The 20510-nt window shown below is 43.5% G+C and overlaps 1 protein-coding gene across 1 annotated transcript in view; it reads right to left on the bottom strand.

The window, feature by feature from the left end:
* Window positions 1-20510, bottom strand: part of Tcf4 (transcription factor 4) — a 345858-nt gene that overhangs the window by 57110 nt on the left and 268238 nt on the right. The gene's annotated exons all lie outside the window — the stretch shown is intronic.

A 20510-nucleotide genomic window follows, 5' to 3' on the forward strand; every position in this document is an offset into this window, starting at 1 on the left:
TAATTCCCATTTTCTTTTGCTCTAAAAGTTCCTCTCTCCAGATGGTCGGAGAGACTGAATGGCTCATCCTCTTGATGAAAATGGATACCTTCTTGCCTCCATTTTGAGGCAGGCAGCGGTTCACAAACTTGGCAGTGAGCCTACACTGATATTCACAGGTCACGGAGAGAGGAGAAGAAATTCACTAACAAAAAGGCAGCGGCGGGATTAAAAAAAAAATGAGAGAGAGAGAGAAAAGAAAGAGAGAAAAAGAAAGCTTCACTTTTTGCCACGTATACCAAACAAACACCCTGAAAATTATATAATTCTCTCAGGAGAACCGTGACTCATAACGTTGTAAGCGTTAATGCCAGGGTTAGGATTTCACAAAGGGTCGGTCCACGGAGACAGATGTGGGATGTGTGCCTCTGCATCCATACATCAAATAAACGCTCCACATGCCCTTCGAAGTCTGGAGGTCCTGGGCATGAAACCAAACAAGCCAAGCTAAAAAGAGCCATTCGTGCTGTGGACAGCAAGGATGCTCTCCCCTAAGCCATGGAGGGACTGAAGTATCGTTTTTTCATGGCTCTCCATTTTGTAATTTTCGCTATTACTTACATGGATGCCTGGTAATTTATTTCTATTTCTAGAGGGTTTGTAATTAGGGACGGGGGAGGGGCCACATCATTACTGAACTACCTTGAAGAAGCAAAAAGTGAAAGGCAGGGTGGGATCCAGCCTGGGTCTTTCCTGTGAACTGCACAACAAGCAGGTGGTGCGCTACGATTCGGAAAGAGCCCAAAGGGGGGACTAAATGGGTGATAAAAAGGTTCCTCCCACCAAAAGTACAAAGTGGTCATTGAGTCACCGCCTTCGAGTGACAGAGTGGACATGCCTCAGCTGGCCCACTGATCTTAATGTAGGCTGACTGCACATAGTTATGTCTTCCACATTTTTTTTAGAAATCAATGCATGTTTACTGGGGAAAAAAAAGGCATTTTCGTGCTATTTAACTACCTCTGTGTTAAAAACTAAAATCAACTCTTTGAAGACAATTTATAGCTTAATACTAGTAATTACTCTAACACTATTACACTTAAACATGCACAGTTGCACAGTTATATATCAATACCTTTTGATCATATTAATATGCGCTCTCTCTCTCTCTCTCTCTCTCTCTCTCTCTGTTCCATCCCTCCCTCTATCTCTCTTTCTCTCTATCTTTAAATTTTGGTGAAACTGTTTCACATCTTTGGGAAAAGACAAGAAAAAATGTAATCAAATTTAGGTATGTAAGAAATTTAGGTATGTACTTTGACTCTAAATTATGAATAACTTAAAGTAGCTAAGGGTAACATTGTTTTGGAAAATTCATGAATACTGCCTGCTTGTGACAGAATATTTACAAGATGTAAAGATTGTAGCACACGTTACAAGGTGTAATTTCTGATATCCTGATATTCTGTAGCCAATTGGAGACTCATTTTGCTTTGGATTTCTGAGGCAGTGTCTCTCTGCTTTGCAGCCCTCGCTGTCCTGAGACTTATACAGATCAGGCTGGATGCAAAGAGATCTGCCTCCCAGGTACTAAGATTAGAGGTGTGACCCCCACACCAGGAGGAGATTCTTTATATATGATGCAAATTTCTGTAACCAGAGACAGAGCACATGTTGATGATTTCTTTGAAGATAATTTCTCTGTATCTTCTAAAATACAATGGTGTTTATACAACAACTTACAGCAAAGGTATGAATCACTCGCTTTCCCTCAGAGATGGCATTTTCCCGCCTCATGTCCTTGTAAGGCAAATGATCTATAGTTTTGTTTATATAAATTAATATTGCACAGATCCGTTTTTGAAAAGTTGAAGAGGTTCTCTTTGCTTCGACTTCCCACATTCTGTTTATTTGCTTATAGCTGACTGATGGTGGCCCTGGGGGTGAAATCTGAGGCGTGGTACAACTCAGGGACACATTCTACCATTTGGTCATTTGTTAGCCCTAGTGCACTAGGAAGACATCAGTCTGAACATTCATTAAATTCAAAAATGGAAGCTCAAGTGACCGTCGTAATACGCAGAACCTGTTCGAGCCACACAATTACTTATTAGTCTGTGTTTTACACCCTTTGATACATAATCATTTAAAGTGGCAGTGGAGCTGTGTGATGTTTGCAGCGACAGCAGTGACAGCGTCCACACTACCTTCAGTGTTTCAGAGTTTAATGACAATGACAGCCAGTGGGCAGCCGCTCTGATCCTAGTTCACTTCTGTCAGTTTTCCAGCCTCGAGTAGTCCATGGGGCAGTTTCCATAGATTTTTTTAAATAATATTAATTTTAATAAGAACTCATGTATTTGTTTTTATTGTATTAGATTATTTTTTTTAGGTTTATAGAAAGATCACTTATCTAACTAGAATTGTTTAAATATCAAATACCAAGATGGGGGGGGGGGTAAGCCTAAAAATAATCAGCCCAATTTGAAAGGAAAATTCCCAAATCAGTGTAATCTATTTAAGCGACCTCAATAATGAAGCAAAGGAAAATATGTCATGAGAAACAAAAGCTCCTACTCCCCCTGGAAGGTGACTCAAATCAAAATGGATACTGGACTCTCATTGTCCCTTCAAGAGGAAGGAAGGAACTGTGAAGCATTGCCAAGTTGGAATTGGGGAATGTTGGCTGTGGCTAAAAGGCCATTTGATGAGTGGAGACCTCATGGAAACTATAGTATAACATATTCACACAAAAGGTCCACACCGCCATCCTGCCTCACAATCCCGGATTTAAAGTAAAATCATAGAACCGGAAGTTTAACGATAACATTGAATCAGAGATTGATGGGAGTCTACACATAATTTCATTTTACAGATGGAATTTCTAGTGTAGTTTTAGAATGACCACAAGGTGCATTAGCTGACACCCCATGACCTTTTCCATAGCCATCAAGAAAATGATAGTCTAAGTTCTTCTGCCCATTAGAAAGAAAGATCAGACAGGAGTGCCCACCCACAAACCAAGTGGAGAGAGTGCGGGCCGTCAGCCTTTCCCTTCTTGGCCTATGGGCTTCATTTTGGGAGATTTAAACAGCACAGGGCTTATAGTTTGTCCACGACCCCTCGTAGAACGGTTTTGGTGGTAGTGCTTCACAATATAGTTCTACCTTTCATAATGGTGAGGCAGGGCGGTACTGTCAACCATGCCCTTCTTTAATAAAGCTGGAGGTGGAGAGGGAAATGGACTGGCCCATGTGAGCCTGGTCTGATTGTGGGTTCTATCATTTGACTTTTAACCTCTTGTTTCCCGATTCCTCTCTGTGAAATGGGAGCAAGGAGACCTACTGGGCACATTAGTGAGAAGTGAATGGGACCATGTGTGTAAAGTAACTAGAATGGACCCTGACACACAGTGAGAAGGCAAAAAGATAATCAAGCACTTGTGTTCAGGTCGTGTTGGTACCAGTTTTCTTAAGTGTACAGATGTAAGTTAGAAAGGTTTGAGCTCGCCCATTGAAAATGTGCTGTATGATAAGACAAAGAGAGCAGAACTGTTCACCAGAGTCTATTAAAACTTCCTTCTTAAAGATGAGGTATTCTCTAGTTTTAAATTTCATTTATTTTCATATATTTTATAGTATAATAGAATGCCATCATTTTCCTCTTTCCCTTCCCTCCCTCTAGCCCCTCCTCTAAACTCATAGACTCTTTCTTTGATAATTATTGTCACATACATATCTATATGTATACATGAATATGTAAACGACCTGCTGAACCTGTTTTTGTTGTCCTCGTGTAGGACAAGACATTCTTAACTATCAACATGAGCTCCACTTTGGAGACAGTTTACAGAGAGTCTTGTGGGATCTCATTAATCTTTTTTTTTTTCTATAACAGTTTTATTTGCATATTGTAAAGCACGCTTATTGTGAAACCATGCATATAATAAGTAATTGCTTCCTGAAAGGGAGAGCATAACTCAGAAGACCAGAGAAAACGGCTGCAGACCATGTAACACGATGGTTAGTGGTCACCGTGTGCAATGGATGGTAGCCACTATATTGTACAAAAGGTCCGTGCTGTCCCTGAACAACCCATCTGTGATTCTGCAAGTACAACGGGACTATGTAATTTCCAACGAGGATTGTGATAGACGAAACTGCATGAGGCAGGAACTGAAACAGCATGATGATTTCAGATCCTTAGTGAGAGTTACTGTGCGATCCATGATGAACAGAAATTACCACATTGAAACGGTGACACAGATGCCCAAGTGCTGGCTTGGCATCTCGACTCCACTTCCTCTGAGCTCAGACCTCAGGAGACCTCCCAGTCCTCTTCAACGGTGACAACCCGACACTCACACAAGGAAGTGTTTAGCATGTGCTGTGGGGTCTGTTGGCCTTGGCATGGCCTTTGAAGCCTCCCAGCTGATCATCACCCAGCAAGAAGGCAGAACCTCAATCCTTCCATACTTCTTTCAAGGAGACAGCTTTCAGACAGAAGAAAGAACACCTGAAGGGCAAGACTGTGGGCAATGTTCACAGGAATGAGGTGGGCAATGCTAGGTTCTATGTGGCCAAGTTAAAGTGAAATCGTTAGCTGACGCACAGAGAAACAAGAGGAAGATACACTTGAGGGGCCAGCCTCGACACTAGATGTGTTCAGGCTTGGCAGGTCCTGGAATTACTCAGCTATGAACTGGACTCACAAAGGGCTCAAATTTCCACTCTTACAATTCATTGAGAAAATATGACAAAGTGATTTGTCTCTTGTGGCCTTGGTTTCCTAGTTAGTCAAATGGGGCAATTCTCACTGTGTGTGTGTGTGGGGGGGGGCGGCGGTGGAGGGGGTGCTGTCCCAACAATCCTAATTCCTAATAAATCACAGGCACTCCATAAATGCACGGAATTTACACTTTGTCAGAAGCTTCCTCGTTGCCTTCCAACAATGTGTCTCGAGAAGTGTTGGCCAATATGTTTGTCCCTAGGAACCTAAGGTTATTTTGACTAAACGTAATGAAAACGAAACGATTTGCAGTTGTCAGTCACACTGGCCGTGTTTCAGATACACAACAGCAGTAGGCAGCCACTGGTTACCATCATGCCAAACAGTGTTAGGTAGAGGCAAGACAGCCATAAGGAGTGTCTGGGCGCACTGCCTCCCACTCTAAGGAGAGCTACCTCAGCAACAACAGCTTAGTTATGACGCAGTTCCCCCAGAAAGCGGGAGCTGTTTTGGTGAGTTGGTAGGAGAGCAAACATTAGGTATCCTAGTGTGCAACTGGTACACATTCAATGTCCATCTGATGAGCTACCAGGGCGCTGCAAACAGTGCCTTTTTATTTTTAAAAGAAAACACACTGAAGTCTTTCTCTTCTCTTTCATAGCCATCTGCTAAAATACAGCAAACTAGGCCATGTAATGTGCAACAAGGAAGAGTAGCTGTGAGCCTAGATCTCTGCCTATGTTGGGAATGAACATAGTTCCCTTAGGCCAATCTTTCATATCAGTTCTTTACAGATCGCACACTGCCTCTTGTCATGTCACCTCTATACCTGCTGTCCTCTTGTCATGTCACCTCTATACCTGCTGTCCTCTGTCACCTTTCCTGGCTTCGTGCTTTCAAAGCTCTAAGGAGTTCAACCTCATTTTGCAAAATGGGCAGCAGTTGGGCGATTTCTCCAGGTGTGCTCACAGTAAGGCAACTCTTCCCGTAGGAAGCAGCCTCTTCTACAGGCTACTCGAGCATCCAGACCTGATGCTAGCAAACGGCCAGTAGGATAGTAGTGAGAGTTAACACACTCGAGTGACAGCTCAGCCACATTCCCTAAAACGGAATCATACAAGAGCTCAAATCCTCTGAGACAAGAGCAAACTCCAGGATGCGTACCCCTCCAACGGATACATTTTCAGTCTGCGCTGTGAATGCAAGGAATCCCGAGTGATGAAGACAAGAGGCTCTTCCTCCACATCCAAGTGATGCTTTAAGGGACCACACTGCAGTGTGACCACAGAAGTAGTTACGTTTGGAGATGCAAACGCCAATGTTACAAGTCTCTGTGGACACACACTTCTTACACAAGGAGAAACACCCACAGGTATGATGATGATGATGATGATGCAACCATTCTATTTCTAACTTAAGACCTCGACATTTTCAAAGGGACTAATCAAATAGTTCTCAGTATTCTTAACTGATTCACAATGAAGATTTTTCTTTATTTCCCAAACTATTTTTATTGCCATTCTGGGTCTCAAGAGGGAGTGGGTAGGCCATGAGAGACTATTCCATGACTATTCAAACATATATAAAATTCACCAAATGTATGTGATAACTCTATTATTTTATTGCTACCAACAGAACAATATTCCCTTTCCATTCTATCAGATTGTACCACAAAAGGTAGGAGAAAGAGAATCATATGTATTTTTGCAAAGGAGTTCTTTGAACATGGTAATATTTTTAAAGTGAATTCCCACAAGCACACATCCACACACACACCCTGTCATAAACGTCACATATCAATGTCCCCCTTCCAAGTAGCAGCTGAGTCTTGATTATCCATTCACGACGATTGGAACTTGAAAGTAAATCCTTTAAGCTAATTCCAACCAGTTGAGTTTTCTTCCCTCACCAAGCAAACTTTCACTTTGGGGTTAAAGAGTAAGAGATGGAGGGGCATTTCTATCCCTTCCTTGCTGTGTCTTTGCCAATCAAAGGGCAAGTAGGAGAGATCAAGAGGATGCAGAAGGCAAACAGAGAGAGGGAGGAACCCAAGTAGTGCTGCTCTCCAAGCCAGTGCGCCCAGCCTGCTCAGAGCTCTGTGCCCACACAGATGACAGCCACATCGATGCTGAAGTGTGTCCTTCCACTCACAAAGCCCAGCAGGAGCTGCAGCAAAGCTGGCGTTCATTATGGCCAGGTATCTCGGTCATATTTGTTCTTCTCTCTCCAAATAAAGAACTAAGGCTATCGCTCTCACATTTTCTCCCATGGATGACGTTTGAGTGTTTCCCCAAATCTCTGAATCGCTTTCCAAACTCTAATTTAAAATGAGTTGGAGGTAGCCTTCCACATGTGTAGAGATGCACTAGAGCTGGGAGCTAGGTGTGGGCACTCGAACAGCAACAAAACCCGTTTTCCTCAATAAAGAGGCACACTTTAGACAGAATTGCTACTGCTAATGGAGTAGTCACATTGCACCTTAGATGTTTACAATGTCCGTAGCTTTCACAGAGCATTTTCCACTTGGTGCTACTGAAGCCCTGAGGCAGTAAAATGGACGGCAGAGACTGAATAGGTTTTCTCTATGATGTCATGTACACATGTGAGAGTCTCTCTGCACATATCGTGCTATTGAAATCTCACAGTCGCTCCAGCCATAAGACAGGCCTGGGTTATCAGAGGGGAATAAAGGAAAGCAATTAATACTGGTGTCTCATCTTGACACAATTTTCCACAACTGCAAAGAGATCCATTTCCAAGGCCTTCGAGGATCCAAGTTCTTGTCACAGCTGACAGGGCCAACTGATGATGATACACACTGTTGACATGTTACTTTTGATAGGCCAGGCATGGCTCCAGTCAAATTGTGCATGTAATTCTGTGTCACTCTCTTAGCCTATTGCTTTATTCCCATTCCAGTTTCACAGATAAAGACCGTGAGGCATAGAGAGTTTAAGTAACTGAAGTGCTCAGTGTCATAGTTACGACATAATTATAACCCGGACGATTAAGTGGCATCTTTGAGATTCAGAATCATGTAGTCCTGTTTTAGCCTTGACCCTTTAAGCAGTGCAAAGGTAAGTTTTTATGGCCATGCACTCTCTAAAGTGACTGATGATGTCACTCCCACCAAAAGCTTTGCTGAGTCTGGCAGCCCTTTTTGTCCGAAAAGGACACAGGAGGGAGGTTCCTAGACAGTGGAGCTCTTGGGAGCTGCTACAAGAAACATGATTTCCAGAACAAGGTTGCAGAAAACAAAACAAAACAAACAAACAAACAAACAAAAGCAGCAAGTGTACATACAGAGTTGTTCATTGACTCAACAGACAGACAGATAGACAGATAGACAGAGAGGCAAAGTCATCTGCTAAGAGTTCCATGGGACACAGTGATGGAAATAACCCAGGACTAAATACAAGGACAATAAGAAGGCAGAACATTGTCACCTATGTACAAAGAGACAGCATGGACACAGCCTTGCCAGTTGCTAGCTTGCCATGCTAGCCTCTAGCTCTAACACTTCCTTTTATTTTTACAACTGCAGTTCTCCTGCACTTGGCATTCACCGAGCAGACGCCATATTTTCTATTGCTTTCAACTTGGTATATCACAAAAATGTCCACTGCCAACACCATGAGCACCTAAGCTTGAACTGCGAGTGTCTTAGACGGATCTAGTTACTCCTTGCCAACGGCCTCTTGAAAACACTGACATGCACCAAACCGGGTCCAGTTGAAATCAGACTTCTTCCTGGTTCTGTTCCTTACATCACTCATTCCCACGGGAGTTGGCTTCCTCACAGGCTCAGGATTGGCACGGAGAAACCACTGTGGATGCTAAGCACATCACAGCTCTTTAATATGTTCTCAACACCTAACTAAGTTGTTACCCAACTTCTATTTACTGCACGCTCATCAGAAAATTAAAGGTAATGGGAAGGAGATCCTGATGAATGATCAAACTATGTGTCATCACTCCAGTTGCGTCATATCTTCGATGGCTATAACCATCATAGGTTATATCATTATTTATATTAATGACAACAAACTCTTGATCTCCAGGTGTGTATAACACATCTTCTCCTATCTCCACGCTTTCTTCACCTCCAGCCGCCAAATGGTATTTTTCTGATGGCAAGTACTGTTTCATTAGGAGGTGTCGAAACATCAAAATCGTGTGTGCTGCATTTGCCAGTAAATAAATCTGTGACCTCTAAAGATACTGTTTTCTCAGTAACGTAAGGGCTGCAAATCTTCCCCAGGAGAGCAATTTCTATGACTCTACAATAATGACAGAAACGAACTCTTACACCAGTGTCGATCATTGTTTTTTATCCTATTCTGCAGTGGTGTTCAAGAAAATCCTCTAAGGCTATCATTGGTGTGCCTGGTCCCAGAAGTAATAAGGTTAAAAGCAGTATTCTTTTTTTAAAAGGCAAATAGGTTTGGGTGTATGTGTGAATGGATAGTGCCTTCCACAGAGGGTCAAATCTTACCAAAAGCACTCATGGAAGCATGAATAAAACATTAAATACAAAATCTATATCAGAGTAGGAATAATATTATAACAACCAAGGAAAAGATGGGTATTCCTTGGCTCCACCAGAATAGATCTTAAGTTCCCCTTGCTTTTATTATTGGACTTTCTTTAGAGAAGAAATTCTAGGAATGCTATTCTCGTCTTCTTCCTTTTGAACCCTAGTACCTGGGTTAATGCCACTAGTATAGATATTTACTGCTGTGGTGCAACTTAGAAGAGGGAATAGCTCAAGTGTGGGTACCATTAGGTGAACAAATGCATTCTACCACCAGAGCCTTAGGTCATGGCATATGACTATGAAGAATAAGAACGGAAGCCCCAGAAATATTTCGATGGTCAAAAGACCATTATTTACATCTTCTATCACTACCCATCTTTTGGAAGCAATGCTATATTTCCTTAGAAAGGATGGGAGGAAAATGCAAAGGAATGAGGGACAAACAGTGGAGAGAGAAGGGGGTAGTGGACCAGAAAACGCTAACGGTTTCATACTTTGACCTTGTGAAACCCTAAATGAGCAATCTCTATTTCTCTCATCCCAAATGTCTTCGGTTACTGTGCCTGCATAGAGTAAAAACAGACAGCCGCCATTCCAGAGTAGCCGATTTCTGTCAGGAAGTGAGAGGAGGAATGAAGTTCTTTCAAACATAAATAGAGGGCCCCGGTTTCAGAAGTTAGAGACCCAAGAAAGAAAGATGGCCGTGAGGTTTGCACTCCCAGGGAAACTGAGAGGATTCAAGCATTCGAGGCATTGGCGACCACCTGGTGTGTGCTTGCAGATTCAACTAACTGCACAAAAGGAAATTGGGTAAAATTCTATGGTTCATCCATTGGTCTCAGAATGACTGAAAAACAATAAGTCTTTATAGCTTTAACCTTGAACAATTATCTATCGAAGGGGTGCACACCCTTCTCATGGTATATCATTACAAAATATCAGGCAAGAGAAGGGATACGTGTCTAATCATCCCTGTTGTCAGACAACTGAATGAGGATAGGATTTGGGCTATGTCCTGTATCTTTTCAGTCCAAAACTACAGGTGAGATGTGACAGCCCTTAATCCAAATAGCCCCACAAATTACCAATGGTCTAGGTTATCCTGAAGGATAACTTTCATATCAGTAAGTGATATTTCCTGATGGGGAGTAGAATTACCACCAAACTCTAGGCTATGCTTTGAAGCACCACATTTGACACTGACTGATGTTTCAAACAGATGCCTTGTCTCCTACATACCAAGAGAATTGTTACGAACACTGAGTCTCCAATCTGCTAGAGTTCCGAACTGCCGTGGTACACTGAAAAGCTATTACCCCATCTCCCCTTTCACTGAGCTGAAAAAAAAAAAGTAGGAATTATCTTTTTTTTTTTCTGTTAAAACATATGGCTCTGACTACTTTCAATGGAAAACAAAGGCATGAAATAATTACCAAATGTAGGACGCTCTGTGGCACAGATTGAAATGAAAAAAAAAAGTGGTATGCAAATTGTCAACATATATAACCAATCGGCTTCCTCTCTGTTACTTATTTCAGTGCCCACCTCTCCCTCATGTTTCCCCATGCTCAGGGAAAGAGTTTAGGTAAAATCAACCAGCCATAGTTTCCAAGCTTAAGGCAGAGCAGAACTACCAGCTAGCACAAGGATGAAAGCACAGAAGAAATGGGAGGAAACTATTCAGTAAAGACCAAGTTATTTAAAAAATTCTTAAAGGAAGTGAGGGATTAAAAAGAGCCTAATGGGCAGGGGTCTTTAAAAAAAGAGCCTAATATTTCTGACACGAGACCATTCAATAGAAAAATGAGTAGTCAACAATGATCCGTTTCTGTCTTCAGGCACCTTCAAAACATAATTAAGTTGGTTTTCTTTAGGTTATTTTTTTCATATGATAAAATTCTTCTTAATTTGGGAGATAAGTGGTTTAAAGATTAGCAATCTTAATAATATTCTGGAATATTAATAAGGTCAATATAAATAAATGTAAACAATAATAAGTTCCTTAACAACACAGTCACGGTAGGTATGCTCCTTTGAGGTCTAAGAAACGCACATTTTTAATAGGCATCTTATTTTGCCTAATAATCTTGAATTTTCAAAATAGAAATGTAAAATCAAGGCGATTTCATAATTTGGAGAAGAAGGGGGATGGTTCAAAAACTTCATATAATTAGCAAAGACTGGGTCTTCTGTCTGGAACTTCCTAATCAACAGGCGGATAGATAAAAAAGGAAACTGATGTGCATGTGTTACATATAGAATATGATATGTGTCTGTGTATAAGATGATGTCAAGGATGAGAGCTTATTAAACGTGGGCTGGTGAATGGGTGGGAGGTTTATCTGGAGTTTACCATGATGGTTCAGAACCCTGAATGCACCAAATATACCTGAATGGGTTGCCTCAAACTGGTTAATTTTAGGCTATATATCTTACCTTAACTAAAACCAACCAACCAACCAACCAATCAACCAACCAACCAACCATCACCCCTAAAATGATACATACCAGGTCTGTAACTCACAGACCGTCCCATGTGTAGGAAGACAGATTGTGGGCCATAGTTCTAAATACTCAGATTCGCTGTCACTTTCCAGACAGACAATTTAAGGAAATAATGTAGCTATTGTTAGGGGCAGAAGCTGCCTTTCCACTGGAACTCACACTGTCTTCCTGCTAAAGTTACTCACAATTTCTGTCAGCAGGATCGATAGTCTTCCCATCTAAGGAAACGAGCATATATTTGTTTTTGCTCTTGGGCTTAAAGCATTGGCTATAAGGATTGGCCACTGGAAGCAGGAGAGCGCCTTTCTGAGTTTGGCTTTATCACTAAGGACTTGACCACGGGCAGGTCACCTACTCTCTCTGCCATGTGACGTTCACTGGGGAATGAGATTATACTAGAAGGTCAGATCTCAGGGTATCTTGTTTGCATAGCCTGAAAACACTTTTGGCAGTTTTCTTTAATTGAAAACTTCTTGCTATGTAGGCAATTTATTCCTCTCTTTTCTCAGACAAGCCCACGGAGGAGGAGTGGTATTTGTGTGTGGTGTCACGAGAGATATGGACCAAATGACCTTCTGACAAAGGCTATTTCAATAAATGTTAAGGGAAGGGTTTAGCGCCTTAAGCTTCCTTAGCGCTTCACTTTTAGAAATTCGTGTCTTTTGTGAATTATATGGTTCTTATCTCCCACAGAATACAATGGCCCTTCAGGGTCGTTTTAGAGGCTGCGTTTTAAAGCATGACCAAAGCGACGGCTCTATTAGAGAGCCAATAAAGGATATCAAATAAATAAGAAAAAGTACAGGAAAACAATCCCTCTCCACTTGCAAGATTCATACATCAGGTTAGCAGCTTTGAAGGGCCTCCCCGGAATCTTTCAGGTGCCTCATTCAGAAAAACTTTCTTCAGAATGTTTGGATGAATGGAGTTTTTAGGGGACCATAGATAACGTCTGTCCTTCTGTGAGGGAGAAGATGTCAGATAGAGGTAGAACAGCTGCTAAAGAAATTAGGTGGCCCTAGCACAGCTGCCCCAAACCGGTGTGCAAAATTCTGTAGGCGTTCACCAGCACAGGGTCTGTGAATCTGTCTTGCTGTGTTTGTGGAACTCACTTTTTCTGACCCGTATTCTCAAAACAAGATCTCATGAAGCTAAAACCAATTACAACCTGATCCATCATTTTAATCCTCTTGCCCCGCTCCAGTCTGAAAGTAAATGGGTCCACAAACTATGGAGTTCTGGGACATTTTGGGGGTGTCTTCTATATGATGAGAACTCAGAACCAGGGTTCACTGGTTAGAAGATAGCACCCTCTAAGAGCGCACCCTTTCCCCTCTATGTTCCCAGGGATGCCCCATCCCACACCCCTTCATCTGATGTCCAGACCACCTGTTCTGACATTATCCATGCTCCAGCTCACGGGTAGCTTGTTTTACCCCAATATAGTTAAGTAATTCTTCTTTCTATCATCCTCCCCTCATTTTCCCTAGTAAACAAGAGGTCAGGTTCTTCCAATTAGTACTCCTGGATTTTGCTACCTAGATTCCCATTTGCCTTCTATTCCTGCAAGTATGAGAAAGCCGCTCCTGTGTATCCCCCTTCTGAGACCCCAGTTTCCCAATGATCGCTATTACCAGAGAACACTAGAGATGCCTACTGACTTTCTTCTATGTGTCCTGCTCGGTTATAATCTAGCCCTTGTTCATACTAGACCTGAACTGAATTTTCAATGGAATTTTAGCGGTCCTGTAAAGTTTCTAGCCACCCTCGGAATAAAGAACTTAGGAGAAATACATTCAAGTGTTTTTTTTTTTAAAGCATCCAAAATAAGTCCTCCCTAAATAGGAAAGATGAAATCTACTGCCTCCTAACTTCAAACTGATAATCTTAAGTGAGAAAGCTAGTCCAAAGAGCAGATACAGGATTACAGCCAAGTGCATGTCAAAGATTTACAGTTGGTGGAAGAAGCCTGAAGCTCTGGCTATTTTTGTTCCCTGAATTCCCTGTGTTCTGTTCCTGCACTTAAAGCCAGATGCTGAAGCACACAATGTCAAGGGGAGAGGATACCGGGGCTCTGAGGATTCTGCAACTGTCCCAGGATTCAGAACCCCTGACGTACGCTCTGCTAAGTGCAGTACGTGAGAGAGAACGAAAGCTTCTACCTCCCAAATCTCTTCAGAGTTCAGGCAAAGAATCTCAGCTGGGATCTGACACAACTCCCACAATTGCACAGGTGAATCAGGATAAGGTTCACGTTCATCCATTTTGACGGTTCCTAGGTTTTTGGCTTCTGTTTAACCAGCGAATTGATGCTGGTGGTGGCTTCCCCATGATAACGCTTTTCTTGTGTGATGTACCAGTTACATCAAAGAAGACCATCTCAATATGACTGTCCTCAAGGTGAGCATCTCTGGCGTTTTCAAAAATGGTCTGATGTCAGCCTTCTGGGTATGAAAATGCTAAGATTTGCATTTTCCTTGAAATGGGGTGCTATTTTTGAGCTTCTAATTGGCAAAAAAAAAAAAAAAAAAAAAAAAAATTAAACTGCAAGCAATTAAGTGTGGAGGAGCACACCAAAGGTGGCTCCAATCTGGGCATCTGGTAAATTGATTTGCCATTGAACCAGGAGGCTAATAACCGGTGAGCCAAGCTATGGTCTGTGTTTGTTCAGTGTCTCATACTAGTTTTTCAAATGTCATGGGCTCAGCAAAACCCAAAACACATTTTCTCAGCACTTCTCCCTTTTTCAACCCATGTGTATTTTAAGAGAAGTTTAATTCATATGTTTCTGATTTATTTACATGCGAGTCATCAGAATGCTGTTTTGTACTTGCTATTTGATGTCCGGGAAGCCTGTTGAGCCTTTCCTTTGAGGTTTTTTCTCCCCCCACCCCCAGGATCAGGAAGCAATGATTTACAAATAGTGAGAGGGCTGGAGAAAAAAAGATGCTCATCAGAATCTTCAACGTTTCTCCTCAAAGGTTCAAATCCTGTTCAAAACCCAGATTGTATTAAGTCCGAGTCTAACTCTGACTTGGCAGGCTGTATTTTGGTATTCCTAATGGACACTGTCCTTGAAGTTACCGGTCTCCTCCTTGTGTACATGGAAGTGCATACTTGCCCTGGATGAATACCACAGACAGATCTTGAGGAGAGCCGGCAAGCAGTTGGGGATGAGCTGATTCAGAGCGTAACCTGGTTATCTGTGGAAAGCCCTCAGCCTCCAGATAGAAAGCTAAGAAGCGGCTCCTTTTCTGGGGAAACAAGCACAGGGCTTCCCACATAGGAAACCTTCACTCTTTATTCCAACTTATAAAACGAACACCGACTCACTCACTTATGGCTTGGCGGCTGTTTACATATATTTAAAAACATTTATACCTCTATAAATATTTCCCCGTTTGTTAGTAACTAGAATATAAATAAATGAATGGATAAAGTAAGCACTCAGCCAAATGACCTTTTTTCTTTAGAATTCCCAAGGATGTACAGAATTTGTAGAGATGCACATACAGACATCCACAAGCCATATGGCTTTTCTCCTTCTTTAATGAGGATGAAGGCACTGTGCATTGGAAACACATAGGGAGACTTTTCGTCCCTTGACATCATTTGTGTTCCCATACAGTTGACCATTTCAACAACTATGCTGGGGTTTGATGGTATAGATTCAAATCAGATAGTAAGAGCGGTGGATGGCTTTGTTGTTGTTCACTTTTAAGTGAATTATATATAAAACAGGACTGTGTCCTTGGTTAAGTTTACCTACATTTCAGGATTTCAGACCAGATACTAGATTAATATTGGACAAGAAGCAGAGAGGCAGTGTGGGACGGCACCTTCCACATCTGGGGTGTTCTTACACAAAGGGCCACACTTCCCATGCAACTCTATCCTCAGGGTGGGTAGCTAGATTACAAATGCTGGGTAATCTGAGGTGGCCTTGAGAGATTTTTTTTTTTAAGGTGGAGATAGCTTTCTTCCAGAAAGTTCTTTTCCATTTTCCATCTGGTGTTAGGATTAAGAAGACTCAAATGTCTTCTCAAATCAAATATCTCTCCAGCATAGCTGTTGTTAAGTGACCTGGCATGTTCCAAGACAAGCCAGCCACCCATGCACAGATCTGTTTGCAGCAATGAGCCACTGCTGCTGTGTACTTCAGGAAAGCAACACACACACACACACACACACACACACACACACACACACACACACGTATATATTTTGTGGTTGTTAAGTAAGGAAAGCAATACACACATATGTATAAACACACATACATACATACATACATACATACATACATGTATATATGTTTACACACATTGCTGTTGTTAGGTAACCACATGAGACTGTTAGACACAAAGCAGCTAGCATCAGTATACAAACGACATGTAGCAACAATTAATCTTCATATATGTATACATTAAGTCACTCAAATATCCAAAGAGCAGCTTTCAAAGTTATGCGACTGGAGTAAACCAGCTAAGCACTGGTTGCTTTGAATGCAAAGATTTCCCAGCATGCATTCCAACATAAGATGACAAGATGGCGAAATCAGCGCCATTATCAAACACCCAAAGACTCAACTAACAAAGCGAGGAGAAAGCTTCCACACAGGAAAGAAACCTGCTTCAAAGAAATACCTCGAAACATCATACCCAACAGAAAGATACACTTGCTTCTCTACAGAATCCAACATGTCCGCACCAGTCAGGCTCACAGCTCTTTGAATGACATAGTTAAGCCCTGTCATGCAAAGCTGGTCTACAGAACTAACAATTTGATGCCCCCGCCCTGCCACCCACTCCGAGACAGGGTTACACTGTACAGCCCTGAACTCAATGTGTAGACCAGTTGGCTTCGAACTCAGAGATCTGCCTGCTTCTGCTTCCCTCACAGGATCAATAGCCCTAGTCACCACCACTCTCCAATCTTACATTAAGAAAAAAAAAACTTTATTAGGGGGACACTGTTTTGGTTCTTGTGATTAGGGGGTGTTCCTGTTAATAGAAGCACAGAAAAGATATCATGTTGCCTTTCAGACTATGTAAACGACTCACTGTGTGTTTTGTTTTCGAATGTAATAGTTGGAATAAATAGGGAATGTCTCCTTGATGGGCTACCAGAGTAATATGGGGAGCAGAGTAATATGTGAATCCGAAAACATTGTGGAAAATGTTATGGGCAGCAGGAAACTCGTCTGCAACCCTCTTTCCCCACAGCTCCCACTAGAGCCTCCCTTGGCCTATCAGAGATGCAGTCCCTGCTGGGCAAGAGTCATGAGGAGTCTCTTCCTGAGCGTCCCTGCTGTCACCAATCCAGCGAGGTCTCCAAGCATCTCTTTTCCGCAGGAGAGACACTTGTAGAAATTATTTTCCCCATCTTAGGGCTTACACACACACACACACACACACACACACACACACACACACACACACACACACACACACACACACGTCTACTGCTACTAATTTTTCAGTGTCATTTCAATGTTTAACAACCTGGTCTAACAGACATTAAAAATCATGTCCTTCACTTCTGGGGGAGGGACCTGATTCCCACCCTCACTTGTTTGTAACTCCGGCCTGCTTCTGACCATCTTGATGGAATGACCTGTTTCTACGGTTTTAACAGACTAGTGGACAATTCTTTTTGTTTGTTTTAATTGAAGGTCCTTAATGCGGGCCACATGTTTCCCTTGGTGATTTGGGACATACTGAGGGGGAGGCAGGGCACGGGGAGCACAGGGGTGGAGAGGTGGGGGATGGTGGGGAAGAGGAGAAGGTGGGGAGCGGTGGATGATGAAAAGACTGGTTCCACAAGCAGAGCACATTAGCAACCCAGAGTGGAAAGGGCCGGAAGGAAAACCCACCCACCTCACCCCTGCGCTCATTCTATCAACCTGCAATTGCAGCAATCAAAACCATATGTCGGTTCTTCCAGATCTTTCTCACAGGACAAACATGCAAAGGGCCTCGGGCCTGGCGTTGCCATCAAATGGTAATTGATACCATATGAGCCACAAAATGGAAAAGCACATGCAAACAGCAACCTCTCTTTCTCTGTGCAACCCCTCCCCCCTCCCGCCCCCCACAGCCCTTTCTCGGCCCCCTGAGAGGGATGAAATTGCAGGTCTTGCCGGGCTGCTAAGTGCACCTCGCACAACGAAAAACAAGTGTATGAGGCCTCGGGAACCACCTGTAAATGAGAGAGGGAGGCGGGGGTCCAACTAACCAAGAAGGCGGCCTGAGAACAGGCAGAGGCTAAGGGTCACCCTGGGTTAACGCAAGGTCATCGATCATGAGGGAAAATGGGCACAGGTGTGAAGCCGATCACAGGCCGAGAGCAGGAAATGACCCTCTGGTCCCTCTGTACATCCGGCTAGGACAAGCCTGTTCCTGCTACAGCCACATCTGTCTTCCTTTCCTCCAGCCAGTGAGAGATTAGGAAAGTGGAAACCACTCCCCAATTACAAGGTAATTGGAAGCAAAGTGACCCCCGATCCTGTATCTGCTACTCTCCTAGTCAAGGGCTTTTCTCCCCCTGCATCCCATTGTTCTCCACAGGAGAGAGAAAAAGACAAGAAAATGAAGCAGAGGAGTGAGCTAGAGGTCTTGGGTTGCTGGCTGGCTGTTAATGCAGTAGGTAAAAAATCGTCTCTTGTTTCCACCGGCTCTGACAGAACCGCCAAGTAGCACGCGGCTCTCGCCTCTGCATGTATATATTTTCTTATTAACTCGATCGGGCAGAAATTTACAGAGATTTTGTTTGGATCTGGAAGTCACAACAGAACGTCAGTTTTACAAACCAAGGCTCATTCTGTGGTGGTGGAATGTTCAGCCCTGGACCAAACCGTCCCCCCCACCCCCACCCCACATGAGGTATTTGTTCCAATTCGTCCAGCAGCCGCTTCTGAGCGAATGACTGAATCTAAACACAGGCGATGGCTCTCCGCTCGCTTCCTTCTGCGTAGCCCCTTATATGTGGTATTTTCATCTTATAGATCGTATGAAGTTTAAATATTTTCCAGATGGGACGAGGAGTACAGAACCCTGTAAACACTCTAAGTTATAAAAAGGACCAACTAAATACTTAAAACAGAAGAAGATGACAGCCACATGGTTCCCTCTGCCAGCGGGACACGGGTGAGTTAACACTGGCAACCGTAGGAAGGGGGACAGAGAGCGATCCCCAGCCCCCAAGTCTCAAGATGGACTGATTCCTCCTCATTTAGATCGGATCTATTTATATCCCTTCTATGTAAACCGGCTCCAAAAAAAGAAGATTTAAACTCAATTTAAAATTCAATACATCTCAGTGGTAAGGAAGCCAAGTATGTTTATAACCTGGAGATAAATTCCACTGTTCTGCAGTGGGGAAAAACTAAGGCCTGTTCATTCCATACATCAACTGTCCTGATCCCAGCAGCCCTTTCTCCCTTTAAGTGTGGCTGGACCTCAGCAAGGTCCTGCAGCCTACAGGCAATGCGGGCAGGTCCAGGACAGCACTAAGCCAAGAGGGGGGCGGGAGGGGGATGAGTAAACAGGCTGAAGAGAGTGGAGTTGCATGGGCAGGGGATGCGAACAAAAGTTCTGGTGAGTGGCAGGGAAGAAAGGTAGGGAAAGCAGGTGACGACAAGGCAGAGCAGGGCAGCAGTGTGGCTTAGGAAGTGTCAGGCCAAGCAGGCTGGGGACAGGCCACTTTGGGGAAACTGAGACCTTACCTCTGCTCTTCCTTCGTGGTCCACGAAACATAACCCTGCATTGGAGCATCTGCATTGTTTAAGTTTCATCCCGCGGCGGCGCTCTCTGATTGGTCAGGCGTGGCTGACAGCATCAGAATTGCAATCTGACGGACAAGGACGAGAGCAGGACCACAGCCCAGAATTCATAGTGGGAGGCAGAGAGACGACCTCGGGCTGGGTATATGTGCCTCAGACCTGCAGATGTCCGCAGGAAGGCCTGGGACTGACTTGGGGGTGGGAGGGCCTAGGAGAAGGCTGGGAGGAGTACATGGGGAGGGGAGGTGGGACAGGCCCAGCCACCCAAATGACCAGGCTCTGGGCATCATCCTGGTGTGAGCCCCTTCTAGAACATGGCTAGTGAGTTTTTTTCCTTGTCGCTCCCTGCTCCTGGTACCTCAGAATCAAAGGCCTCCGTCCCTGAACTTGTCTTTACAGAGTCAAGCTGGTTGGTGCTTCCAATCTGGGGTTTCTATAGTTAACCTTGCAGGTTCATTTATTTGTTTTTATTGAACCTGGGTCTCATGTAGCTCAGGCTGGTTTCCCACCCACCATGTAAGGAAGGCTGACCTTTAACCCCGCCCCCCCGCCCCTGTACCTCCTCATGCCCCCCCCAACCATGTGCTAGGATAACAGGCATTTGTCACAACACCTGGCTTTCTTCTCAGGTATTTATTTTTCAAAAATCTTTCATATTTCCCCTGGGATACAGAGACCCCACTTCACAAGAGCACCCCATCCAGGTAACTCGGGGGGGGGGGTTCTCACGTCTTTTGACTGTTGGCAGTAAAGCAAGCAGGGGAAGAGAGAAGTGGGTTGATGGTGCTTGAAGATGGGCAGTGAAATTGCTGTAGGGATAGTCGAACAAGCAGAGAAGAAATGAAAGAGCGTGAAAGCAAGCCGGGATAGACAAACCAGGATCACTGAGTTACAAGATATGCCTGGTAGTTTTGACCCAAGCTACCTATTTCTTTCTAGGCCAGTAGGAGTCAACTGTAACTCGCTGAAAGTGCCAGTGGC

This window comes from Rattus rattus, chromosome 15, assembly GCF_011064425.1.
Source record: "Rattus rattus isolate New Zealand chromosome 15, Rrattus_CSIRO_v1, whole genome shotgun sequence".
NCBI lineage: Eukaryota > Metazoa > Chordata > Mammalia > Rodentia > Muridae > Rattus > Rattus rattus.